This window comes from Prorops nasuta, unplaced genomic scaffold (assembly GCF_024137725.1).
Source record: "Prorops nasuta isolate Cenicafe-Biocafe unplaced genomic scaffold, Cenicafe_Pnas_1.2 PNAS00009, whole genome shotgun sequence".
Lineage (NCBI taxonomy): Eukaryota > Metazoa > Arthropoda > Insecta > Hymenoptera > Bethylidae > Prorops > Prorops nasuta.
In genome coordinates, this window is record NW_027116806.1 from 8,646,974 (window position 1) to 8,659,209 (window position 12,236).

Consider the following 12,236-nt stretch of genomic DNA (forward strand, 5'->3'; position numbering starts at 1 on the left):
CGCATATTATTAATAAGCTGCTTCAATTCATTACCGACGAAACACCTGCCAACTACCATGTACCGACTCGTCAAGATTTATCTCTACTCCTCCCATCTAGTTATAATTACACAGTTTGACATTACCATTATTATCCAAAGTACTCGATTGAACGCGCTGCAAATTATTCCAACTCGAGTCTTCGTTGGATCATGCGGCAATTATAGTAATAGATTATTATCATTACTATATATACATATGTATATATATACAAATAGCAATATGTATCAAAAATGAGGTGTTATGGAATGGAGATTCGAGAGAATCGACGAATTTTACTTCCATCTATTTACTCGTATCTTAATCAATTTGAACGGACAGCGGTATTATGATTACCAATCGCGTTGCGTAGCCGTTTGAACGAACGGCATTAATCACACACGAGGTTATCCCCCCATAGCCGCGAGCTGCAATTTCGTTAATGCACTCGAAATTAATTAACGAAAAGCCTCGGTCGAGTTGGCGCCAGATCCATCGGAAACGGCAAAGCGATGAATTTCAAGTATCTCACTCGGGGACCGATCGTTGTCTTCATCGGTTGGAAAAGTGGGAGGATCGCGCTGCTAATTGGAGCACGATTCTTATCAACACTGTGGCTTTCGTGGGAGGAGGAGGAGGGGGGGGGGGTGTTTGACGTAGTCACAGGGCTTTGTTTCGGAGGATTTACCGGCTCTGATCGAGTGCAACGTAGCCCATTAGAGAGATGATGGAGAGATGACGGCAGGTGCAGGTTGCATTTATCGTATTGGTGAGTAGACAGGGGGTCAGAGGTCACGGGGTTGCGCATCTGCAAATGACCCGACATAAGCGTCCTTACAAAGGACCCCCATACTATCCTTCCCCCTCACCTCTCCCTCTTCGGTTTCCCCTTTCGGTGCTTTTCCACTGTTGGTGCATCCGCATCGGGCGTTTGAGGGTGGCTCGCTAATTGGACGGATCGCCTACCTGCTGCTGCTGTTCCGCTGCAGTGCCACAGCAGCCTATACCTTTTGACGACGTAATCCGTCGTACTTTTCTAACTCGTCAAATTAACGAGCTATAACAAATCGGCCCGTGCTCCTTTCTCGTCGGTGACCCTTTCACGTTATTCGCTAATAACCTTTCCACTTTACGGTGGCTCCTCTACAAAGGATCGAGAGGCATACTCTTGCCCTTGGCATACACACACACACACACACACACACACACACACACACACACACACACATATATATATATATATATATATACGTACACGTACCATTAGCCTGGACAAACACTCGCTGGTATATACAGCACCGTCTCCTTTAATCCCAAATCTCTTCCGCGAGATATCTCTCGAATCGCGCAGGCTGCTTCCAGTCCATTCATCCATCGGATTCGAGCTGATTATCTTTTTTCTTTGGTTATCATAGGTTCGGTACATAGGGCGAGGTGTATAGATAGCGGAAAGAGGAGGGGGGGGGGGGGGAGAGGAGGGGTAGTAAAGTCGCGAGAATAGGTAGGTAAGTCGGGGTTTAGCCCGGTGACACAGTGGCAGTATAGAGTAGTACAGTAGCAGTAGTGGTGGTGCCGGTAGTATTAGTGACAAGCTTACGACGCGTCGACTCCGAGTTGTTATAATGGGATCCGGCTAAACGCAAGCCGATTTTAACTCTTCGTGTACGCGCCCGTGCCGTGCCGTGCCTCGCAGACTCTCACTCGGCCAAGTTCAAGGCCATTGTCTTCCTCTGCTAAGCTTACCACCACCGGAACTTCATTCCATCCACTCTCTCTCTCTCTCTCTCTCTCTCTCTCCGACACCTCGCAAAACAAACATTCGTATTATCGGTAAAATCTAACCTCTCCTCGTTCTCTTCAAAGTTATATGTATATATATATATGCAATATGCGATCGCTAAAGTTGAGGACGAAGAGGAGAAAAACTGTGAACGCGCGAGTGGATCCTGATGAGAGGGGTTGGTGGTGGTCGGGGCCGGAAAGGATCAAAGAAGCGAGGCTGACTCGCGAGTCGCGTCCCGCGCCTAACTAGATTTCCCTATCCCACTTTGAGAGGATCGCTTAATGCTTCATAAGCGGCCGTTTTAAACTCGAGAGAAATCGAATCGGACCGAATCAGGATCGCGCCCCGTCTAATTCGATTGAAGAAATCAGCATCGGTCCCCTCGACTTTTTAACTCGTCCCCTTTGATCGCTACTTTGGCCAAAAATCTGCTCGCTCCGATGGAAAATATTGCACGCTAATTTTCCCTCTCTCTTTTTCTCTCTCTCTCTCTCTCTCTTAACGAAGAGAGAGAGTTTGGCGTAAATCGAGGGGAAAATGGCTGCTTTGACCGGAAACGAAGTACACCGCTTATTGTGTCTTAGGTAGAAAATTACACGAAGAAGAGATCCGCGGTTCTTATTGTCATAGCGTCCGTTGAAATTAGGTTTGCGCGGAGGAAACGCTGATTCCGCGTAGTTGTTGCGCACAAAGCGGAGCGAGTATCGATAATCGATCCGGACTGGCTGAGAAGGAAGTATGGGTCGCAGTGACGTAAAAAAGGAAGCCGAGAAAAGCGTGAAAGAAGCGAGACGGACGGACGGATGTATAGAGATTGGTGGGAGTTTGCTCGACCCAATTTCTCGTCTACGCGGTGAGCATCGGCAGGAAACGCGGGCGCGTATATATATGGTTTACGTGTGCTATATCTGTAGACATATATATATATATATATAGGTAGAAAAGGAAAAAGGTCCGGCAGCGGCGGCGTACGACGCGCGGCGTGCGCGCGAGGGAAAAGGAAGATCAGAGAGGCTCCGCATCGTTCCGCCAGGAAGTCAAGGGGGCTCTAACGCATTGTTGCTCTCCCTCTGTCCAAACATTATCCGGCCACTGTGCCTCCCCTCTCCCCCCTTCTCTTTTTATCCCCCGATTTCGTTCTCGCTCCCGCAGGTAATCCTAAAAAATGGACCGAGCGTCACCTCCATTTCCGCCCCCGAGCTTTCCCTCCACGTTTACCTCACCCCCTCATCACCCTCTCTCTCTCTCTCTCTCTCTCTCTCATGCGCGCGCTCGCGCACTCTCTCTCCGAAACTGCCAAAGGTAGAAGAAAAGTGGATTCGTTTTTGGCGAGGGAGGAAAAAATCGGTGCTTCCTCCCGAGGCAAGAGTGCGAGTTTCGATCTTGCACTACGTATATATATATATATAGTGCAGTATACAGAGATACAAGAGGAAAGAGAGCGAGAGGGAATGTACATCGAATCGGTTAGGAGAAGAGGAAGGAAACATAAGAGGAAAGTCCCTCTTCTCCGCGCGCAGCCCCTATATAGCTCCGGTTGAAATGGAAGCTATCTCTGGTTGCTCCCCTACGCTCTCTGGCTGTTCTTCGGGCTCTGCCGTGCGAGAGAATAGAGGCCGGGATGGGCCGAGAGAGGGTCCTATAAATAATTAGCGAGGAGTCGCTCTCCGCTCGGCGGGCGTAAGCCGCTTACAACCCCCTTTCCCCCTTCCTCTCTTCTCCTCTCTTCTCTCTTCTCTGCTCGTCCCTTTGCCAACCTTCGCTACCCTCGTCGTGTATTCATCCTCTCTCTCTCTGTCTCTCTCTCTCTTTCTCTTTACGTCTGCTGTCGCAGTTGAGAGCGAGAGAGTTCTTCTTTGCGCAACTGGAAGCGAAAGGCAAGCCAGCCAACTGAGACTGAAGGCAAAAAGAGAGAAGACATAGGACGCGCTTTGAACGAGCCCTTCTCTTTGCGAAAGAGGGTTGCTCCTGTCTAGCTCTCTCACCTCTACTAACCAACCCCAATACCCCTTGGATGGCACACGCACACCCACACTCGCTTACCTGCGCTCATCTCGACCAACCAGCCTCTCGTGCCAGCCTCGCAAAAATCTCAAATTATGCTTCGAGATCTCCCCCCTCTTTGTACTCATCCTCGCCACGTACTACGAATATTATATTTCTACACATATATATGTATATATAATAACGATCGGTCCGCCACGAGAAAACCAACCGATCGTTATTTTCACGGGACTGTCAGTTTGCAGTTTGAATTATAGGGGAGGGGAGGGGGCAGGCAAGAGATAAGGTGTCGGCAAGGGGTGCTTCTAGTCCTGCCTAATAGATCAGCCAGACTCTTATATCCCGTGTATAACTCGGTTAACAAAACGAAACGTGAACGCCACGTGCCACTTTGCCATTCAATTACGTCTAGCTTACGCGTTTATTAGCACCATTCGCTGCCGCTGCTTTACCATATCGAAATCTTTATCGTTCAAAATAATTTTTAAACAATCCTCTATATATATATATATATATATATATATATATAATCTCGAAGCCGGTGAATAACGAAGATTCTCCCGCGCGTAACAATATCCAACCGCAATATATAACCATCCTCCAATAATTAACATCAATCGCCCTCATTGAATTATCTATTTAGCAGACTTTGTCCGAGTGTGGATTCGATAGAAGCGTTGTTGTAACATTTTACCGTAACACAAGCACCACCAGTGCTGTTATAATTACACAAGCTTATATACAGTTAACAAAAGTCCGTCAAATATTAAAAAAAAAATCCCAGCCGAGTTTACAGTGGCGATATATTAGATATCTCGGTTAACATAATATATATAAACACGCGTAATTGTTGACTGACTGCTTGGCTGACTGGTGTAACTTAATCCAAAATCCAATGAACGCACGCATGATCAATCGGGGTGGTCGGGGGATGATCTTTTGCGGTGAATCGAGGCTTTGCCCGTTAATGTTCGTGGAACGTCCGGTGAACGTCCCGAGGACTATAACCAAGTGAGATGCAGAAGGGAAAATGGAGGGGGGGGGGGTGTACAGGGGTGGTTGCATCGTATATCAACGCGCGCCAGCGTGACGTACACTACAGATGCGCTCGTGTGTGCGAGGCGAAAGAGAGATAGGGTTGGTGAGATGAAGAGAAGGGGGGGGGGGGAGTAGTACACGAGGAGAGTAGCCATACGCACAAAGTGAATCTCGGATTACCGGTCTGCGGGGCTCGTCTCCTGGGGGAAACCCCAAACTGGCTGCACTGGCGCTCGATCGGAAAGCTACCCCATGCATGTATGTGTGTGAATTTGTGTGCACGAGTGTGCGTGGAGAACCCTCGAAAAATCGGTCAAGCCAACAACAACGCGACAGAACGCGTAACGATATCGCAAAGAGAGAGAGAGAGAACTCGATGGAAATCTGCAGAAGCGTGCACTCGCTCGGGACTCGAATTTCACCGGGTAACAGAATAATATATATAGTTCGGTTGTGCGGCAGTGGGTGCTCGCGGTGGTCTATACGCTGTATTAATGGCCCTGTAATAGCCTATTTGTGATCGCTAATAGCTCTGGCCCCTTTTCCTCCGCCAAGTCTCCTTGCTCCCGAGGGAAATCTCAACCTCGTCTCTCTCGCTCTTGCCCCACCCCCCTTTTTCTATCTTTCTCTTGCTAATCTATATATATATATATATATATACTTTGATGGATAAAAATTTATTATTATTATTATTATTACACAAAGCGAAACCAAATACGAGTCTCTCGATTCTTCTCCAATTATCCGTATCATTTGTTTGGTTAATCGAATTTCAACCCCGTCCACGTAGCGAATTTTGCAAAAATCGTTGCGATTACTGCGTCGATCTCATTTTGCGATTGAAAGTCGAGGATGGCGATGCAGATTCTCTATGCAACGCGATGGTAACCGGCTTATCCTAGCTCTGTCCGATTTGGACACGCTCCACCTGTTCGTTCCCGTCTTCATCGTTCAGCTCCGCACCGCGATTCTGATATTCTATAGATTTACCCTGTACAATGGGGAGCAACGACTCAACCGGTGCTTCCAGCTAAGAAACTGCTACACCAGGACGTACTCCGTGCATGGTGTATATCCGTAGAATCGTCGGTTGGACCACGAATACTTCCACTAGTGTTCGTACATAACGTCTTCTATATATGCATATATATATATATATATATATATAGCTGTAAGAGGATTCGTTGTTCTCCGTTAAAAACGAAGACAAACATCCTCATCGTACAGTTCCCTCGAGATTCGCGATCAACTCCAAGGGCAAAGGGTGAATTATTGGGAAGCGTCGTTATAACGAGCCTGAATGGAGTTTCCTCGTTTACAGAAGAATAGGGAATATGTCCTCCTCCGAAGAATAAGAATCCGACGCGTATATATATAAAGAGGAAGTTTTCTCACGTCCGGCGGAACGCCAGGATTCTCGGACAATGCGCGTTACGCTGGATGCGGAGCAGGTAGCTCCTAGTCATTCCAATGGGACACCGATGAAAAACTCGTTAGTCTCGGCCTCGTTCCACGAGGATAACAAATGTGGGAAATTTTACACCCAACACCCACTCCTTTTCCCATATATCCCTCGCGCTACCTCTCTTACGCGATCCTCCGAAGAACACCACTCCCTTTTCCAGCTGAAATCAATAACTTCACGAATTCTAGCCCAAATCCATCAATCAACCAACTGCAGGACGTTTTTCGGAGGTTAAACGTTTTCCAGCTCTCTTATTAGGATTCTATACGGAGAATCATCAGAGATCATCGATACTTTGCCCATTTCAAGCGAATATACTGCAACACTTTGGAGATTGAAAGTCATGTGGCTGCAGTTTATTATGTATGTGTATATATATATATATATATATATTGATCGTGTTGTCTGACAGCGATAAAACGAGAGGACAACAAGTGGAAAACGAGCCTCTTTCTATAATATATTATTCTACAGTGCATATATATATATATATATATATGTATATAGGTTTTACACGGTGAAAAGGAGAGTTTCGAGTGTCGAGAAAGATTGGACTCGAAGAATGAATAAAATTCGTGGTAAGGCGATGACGTTGTCGCGGACGCCACTCAAGAATCAATTTCACATCGGTCCTGAAGAGATCGAGGAGCATAGGACCCGTGATCGATATCGCGAGAGTCCCCTGGGTATTACACTGCGGAATTTACTCCTTCGATCTTTATGTTTGTACACCTATATATATATATATACCTGCTCCGTCCTGCCGTTCACCTGCGTGGGTCCCTCGTGCATGATCGGCAAAACTATGTGGCTGATCCTAAGGAGCAAACTTTCCACTCGTGTTCTCCACGTTCTCTCCTAACCTATATATATATATATATATATCTCCCCCGAGTCACGCGCGATCAATCATTATCCAAGACGCAAGAGGCAAGAGACAGCATTTATTCTCACTATATATATATATATATATGTATATATAGTTAATAATAAAAGTAATGGAGCCGAGTCTGTATATCGATGGAATTATCCCACTCGATTGGATTTACATTACGTTGAATGACTGGCTCGATCGAACATCACCGGTAGTCCTACGCGATACCACTCCCAATGTCCTATAGCCACCATCATAATAGTTATGTACATATTATTCTTTTTCGGAGCTACCCAGTAACCAGTCCATTCATTGCCTCGATCGTATCCAGTAACGCTATTGCTGTACATACTAGCGTTCAGACACTTGCAACGCGATTCTTCAGATTCAACAAATTTCATGCTCGAACGAGGAAAAAGTATCACGTTTTTAAATATACACTGCCTGCTTTATTATAAGGATGAGCATAGTTAAAAAGTGTACTTAATTCGATAGATAATTAATATTCTTATGGTACATGTGTATATATAAGTATTAAGTAGAGACGTCAAGTTTATAGGTTGCCACTATTAATGGTCAGACTCGTTTGTCCATAAAGAATACAGCAGTGGAAAGGTATAGAGAAATGATTGATTTTACACATTTCGTGTTATTTTATTTATTATCATCAATATTCTTTTTAGAAACGTTAAACGTTTCCCGGAACGACGCTCATAATAGGATATCTATTCACTCTACTATTAGTCCTTGGTAATTAATCAAAGTTTCAGAGGGAGTTGAGCGTATATATATATATATATATATATATATACATAAGGAAGACGCGGGATACGTGACGGAATAAAGTAGCTGAAAATTGTAAATGATGAAATCAATAATTTGGAGAGACTCGGTCTCCCTCCTGGCTAATATTGTTTTTTAGATATAGAAATCGTCTAGCCTGTGGAACGTTCATCCACTTTGGAGTGGCTCGATGACTTTCGCCGGTGATTTACGCGAAAGCTCCGTTCGTAAGCGGCTTGCCTCAGTTTCAGATTCTCTCTCCTTCCTACCAAAACGTTATACTTACGTATATATACACATACCTCCAGACCTTATCTAATTTATAAACGAGGAGAAACGACCTTGTTGCTTCATTCCGGTAAATTATGCTCACATTTCCGAGGGATAAAGTGTAATAAAGATCTTTGGGACGCTGTATAGAAAGTTTGAGAGGCATGAAAAACAAACGTTGGAGTCAGCAGTGGTTATGCGGAGAAAAGTGTGGGTAGTCGAGTGAAGACGATTTGGGCTTGGGAGGGGGAGAGAGAGACTCGTATACGTGTGAGGAGAGAAATTTTCGGAGATGAAAGAGGAGCAGTGGAGCTAAGAGGAGGAGGGAGGGGAGGGGGTGTTCCAGAACGGTGCGGTATGCAGCAGCAAAGGTTATTTGCACCGAGTTGTCTTTTTCCAGTACTTTTTGTTCGAACAGTTTGTCGAACGGCTCAGCCGGCTGATCTGCCGGATGATGAGCATGAACTACATTCTGTCTAAAACCCCGGAGCATTTTAAGCTCCCGGACGAATGTGTTTTCGCGGTTTGCAGGACGGTACGCGCGACGCCGTTCCATCGATCCCTCCTAGCTGCTGGAAATATTATATATATATATATATATATATATGTGTATAGAGCGACATCAATTACACACTGTGACTGACAACAATGACCTTCTTTGCTGAAAAAACAATCAATTTCCAGAAACGTTCCTGAGACATTTTGTTTGTTTCTTTCGTTACACCACATGCAATATAGCTACATAGTTGATCGAGGAACGAGAAGACGGGATCGCGGGAAACTGGCGTGACCGAAGACTGCGGAGAAAACACGACACGGTTCATTAGATGGATCAATTAAGCGATAGGTGGCGCGTGCGCGCGCGCGCACCACGAGTCAATTGGCCAATGAGCAAAATTGACTCTTAGTTCATGAATGGGCCGTACTGGGATAAAGTGGCTACATGTTAGTATAGGTTTATGGAAGCAAGCCGGTTTTAGCTACGCTAATAGCATAGTAATGCTGGCTGATCTTTTCGAAATCCCGTAAGAGCATTAACCGCTCGCACGTGAGCAAGTTAAATTGCTATGTTGTGGCTATACGAAGGCTATGTAGCTATCACCTGCCTACACAGCGTATCAAAAGAAAGCCGCTGCGTCGATCCCAAAAGCGGAAATCGCGACCTCCCCCCCCCCCCCCCCCTCTTCCTCGCTCCCCCTCGGCCCTTCAGCCCTTTTTACCATAAGTCCTCCACCGCTGCGAATTCCGCAGTGTGCCTTTTTTCCGACAAAATGTCAGCGCGTTCGACGCGCAATATCGACCGCAGAGGCAGCCCCGCCGACGACCAACGACCAACCAGTCCTGCGCACCAAATTCCACCACCCTCCCCCGCCCGCTTCTTTCCCTCCTCGACGCCTCGCGCGTCCCTCTTCTTCCAGTATATACGCGGAAAAAATATTAATGCTGCACGATCATCTGGCAATTGCACCAGTAGAATTTTTATGACTTTTCCTAAAAAAGGACGCTGCGTTGTATATCATTAAATATCGAGGGTAACGAATTTTTCGAGAAACTCGATACAGTGGCAAGCGTACATGTTTAATGCCGTACATTCGCAGGGAACGAGATATTCGCATCGTCGACACAGCGGAACGAAGGTTAAATTTCCGCGTGGTATCGTTTCTTCGATAAATCTCCGGAGGGAAATATTATAATTTCTCTGTTCTCTCCGTAAAACTCTCTTCGTGTTCTTTTTTTTTTTCTTTCTTTCTTTCTTTCTTTTGGCACGCGCGCGGAGCATGAAGAAACTAACGAATATCTCGTTCCGCCCATCTTTTCGTTATCCATTGGTGCGTCTTTGCGCGAACGGTAAGATGCACACGGGGTGAGGCGGAGGGATGCGGTTGGAGCGGCAGTGACGAGGAGGGAGGGGGGAGGGGGTTGGAGGAGAAAGACAGAGAGGAAAGACGTATCTCGCGCTCGGATATGGTATTTTTATAGGTGGACTGCGAGACGTAGTGTTGGTGAGCCGCTGTCTGTCGCATGGTGTTGCCATCGCGGCTGGCAAGGCCGATTCCAAAGGAGCTTTCCGATTGGCTCCCTACCATCGAGTGACGGCTCGCTCGGAACGGCCCCTGCCACGCCAATTTTACACGAGCCAAAGCTGCGCTTGGCCGTTTCGTTCGACGTTACAACCGCTTTTCTCCTTCGGGATCCCCTCCCTGTGCGCCCCGATATCCCTTCCACTCCTCTTTCCATCTCCTTTCACTCCCGAACACACACACACGCGCGCGCAATCGTCTCTCTCTCTCTCTCTCCCACGTGAAACTCGATTGGAATATTTCTACTCCGTTCAACCAATCCTTCCATCACTCGCGAGTTTGCTCAGTTCGATGACTCCATCTCTCTCTCTCTCTCTCTCTCTCTCTCTCTCTACATATATATATATATATATTGAAAGAAACGCACATAGGCACACACATATATATATAGAGGTGGCTGTTTACCCCCACCCCTGTACACAGCGTCGATGCGCGTCCTCCCCTCCAATAACACAGAAGCTGGAGGGAAATGGTCGAGTGGCGGGGAGTAGGGGCGACGGCAGCGACGACGGCGACGACGACGACGACGACGATCCCCCTACCCTCTCTCATCCCCCTCGCCGACAAAGCAAAGACCCCCCTCTGCACAAGCCCACGGCCAAGAGAGCGATCCGTAACAACTAAAGTTCCCGTGAAAAGTTGAGCTGAGCTCTCTCCTACGCCCTCTCCTGCGTATAATAGCCGCTCTCTCCGCTCTCTGTGTGTTGCGTCCTATCCACTACCCATGTTTTCTTCTCTCCTCCTATATCCCTCTCTCTATCCGTCCTGCTGCTTCTCGACGACGCAACGCCAACAACAACAATAACAACAACAGCAGAAGCAACAACGCGTCAAACGGAAGAAGAGAGAGGCTGATCGTCATTTGGATTAGGAAATGGAACAGTGATTATTTCTCTCTCTCTCTCTCTCTCTTCGTTTCCGCGTGTTTCTCTTACTCTCCGTTCGATCCCTACTCTATCCTTCCCTCTCTCGCTTCGACACACGCTCGGTGAACTATTTCGGTGGTGGTCCGAAGAGACTCGCGAGGAGCAAAATGCTCTCTCGTGACGCGTCGTCGTCGTCGCCGTCGTCCTCGTCATCGTCGTGGTCGTCAGTGCAAACGGCGTGAGTGGCGAAAGCAAGGAATATTCGAGCGACCGTTTTTCCCCGCTTCGTCTCTTCTTGTTCGACTACGCGCATCGTCGTCCTGGAACCGGGACCGGAATCTGGATTCGATTTGGGATTAACCAACGAGAGATCGCACCCGGCTTCCTGCTGCTCCTCGACTCGTCTTCTTCGGTTCTTCCGAGCCTGCTGCCAGCCTGCCTCATCGTCTGCCCGTAATAGCCTCTTTGCTTTCACGGTGAGTATATCGCCAACGTTCTCCTCTTCGTGCTCGCCTTCTTCTTCTTCTTTCTTCCCCCCCCCCCCCTCCTCCTCACCACCCTCTTATTACTCACGCATACTCTTATCCCCATACGCGTGACATTTTACGCAGCATTCCTAAAGAAGCGACTCGCATCACGCGTCCATCGAACAGTGCAGCGATATAAACCCATCGAGCGTAAAGTGCCAAAATTTATTGTGACAAGAAAACGCGCGTGACGGCTTATCACCAGTCCGCCACGGAAATCAACGACTGTGCGCGCTCTTTCGCGAATCAAATCGATCTTGTATGCTCGGTGAGTATAGCTTCTCTCGCCTCGATATCTTCTCTTCTTTTCTTCATACTCCACCCTTCTCCCCGTCCCTTTCGCTCTCTCTCTCTCTCTCGCTGTTTTCCTCTGTTCATTCTTAATCCCCGTCGTCGATGCCGCAAAAATGTAGCGGTTTTTAACAAAAGCTTAGAGGACAGCTTCTACGTAAGCGAAGCCATGCAAGAATTTCTTGGTGCTAGGCGAAACTCTTATCTTTAAAAGTGCTGCAAGAATCGTCGCGGTG